The sequence below is a fragment of the Triticum aestivum genome, chromosome 4A, assembly GCF_018294505.1.
Source record: "Triticum aestivum cultivar Chinese Spring chromosome 4A, IWGSC CS RefSeq v2.1, whole genome shotgun sequence".
Taxonomy (NCBI): Eukaryota; Viridiplantae; Streptophyta; class Magnoliopsida; order Poales; family Poaceae; genus Triticum; species Triticum aestivum.
In genome coordinates this window covers 700,481,720-700,483,365 of record NC_057803.1, presented here as the reverse complement: position 1 = coordinate 700,483,365, position 1,646 = coordinate 700,481,720, and positions in this window count along the sequence as shown.

The following is a 1,646-nucleotide window of genomic DNA, read 5'->3' as shown; positions in this document are numbered from 1 at the left end:
TGAAAAGGTTCCAAGTTGGCATGGTATCATCATTTCACCCACATAGCATGTGCAAGAAAGCACATCGGCTTACGGCAAAAACTGGATGCACTTCGTGTACAAAACAGAGAATCTCCTTCGAAGTATCAAGGTTTCATACGGAAACTCGTCTGTTACAAAGGGATTTCATTTTTTTGAACTCCATACTTTTTCTATGTTCAAAATGCACCGTTCAAACCCACATCATCAATTTACAACCCTTTCCAACTTCATTTGTTATTTTCCATGCATCTACTGATTATTTTGAGCTATAAGACCATCAAATTGAAAAGCATTTGAAATGAACTCTGAAAAGGTTCCAAGTTGTTATGGTATCATCATTTCACCCATATAGCATCTGCAAGAAAGTACAGAGGCTTATAGCAAAAACTGGATGCACTTCGTGTACAAAACAGACAATCTCCTTCGAAGTATCAGGGTTTCATACAGAAACTCGTCTGTTACAAAGGGATTTCATATTTTTCAACTTATTTGAACTCCATAGTTCTTCTATGTTCAAAATACACCATTTAAAGCCGTATCATTAATTTAGAACCCTTTCCGACTTCATTTGTTATTTTTCATGCATTTACTGATTATTTTGAGCTATAAGACCATGAAATTGAAAAGCATTTGAAATGAACTCTGAAAAGGTTCCAAGTTGGCATGGTATCATCATTTCACCCACATAGCATGTGCAAGAAAGTACAGAGGCTTACGGCAAAAACTGGATGCACTTCGTGTACAAAACAGACAATCTCATTCGAAGTATGAGGGTTTCATACGGAAACTCGTATGTTACAAAGGGATTTCATTTTTTGAACTTATTCGAACTCCATAGATTTTCTATGTTCAAAATGCACCATTCAAAGCCACATCATCAATTTACAACCCTTCCGACGTCGTTTGTTATTTTTCATGCATTTACTGATTATTTTGAGCTATAAGACCATGAAATTGAAAAGCATTTGAAATGAACTCTCAAAAGGTTCCAAGTTGGCATGGTATCATCATTTCACCCACATAGCATGTGCAAGAAAGCACAGAGGCTTACGGCAAAAACTGGATGCACTTCATGTACAAAACAAACAATCTCCTTCGATGTATCAGGGTTTCATACGGAAACTCGTCTGTAACAACGGGATTTCATTTTTTTGAACTTATTTGAGATCCATAATTTTTCTATGTTCAAAATGCACCATTCAAAGCCACATCATCATTTTACAACCCTTTCCAACTTCATTTGTTATTTTGCATGCATCTACTGATTATTTTGAGCTATAAGACCATGAAATTGAAAAGCATTTGAAATGAACTCTAAAAAGGTTCCAAGTTGTCATGGTATCATCATTTCACCCACATAGCATGTGCAAGAAAGTACAGAGGCTTATAGCAAAAACTGGATGCACTTCGTGTACAAAAAAGACGATCTCCTTCGAAGTATGAGGGTTTCATAGGGAAACTCGTCTGTTACAAAGGGATTTCATATTTTTGAACTTATTTGAACTCCATAGTTTTTCTATGTTCAAAATGCACCATTCAAAGCCGTATCATTAATTTACAATCCTTTCCGACTTCATTTGTTATTTTTCATGCATTTACTGATTATTTTGAGCTATAAGACCATG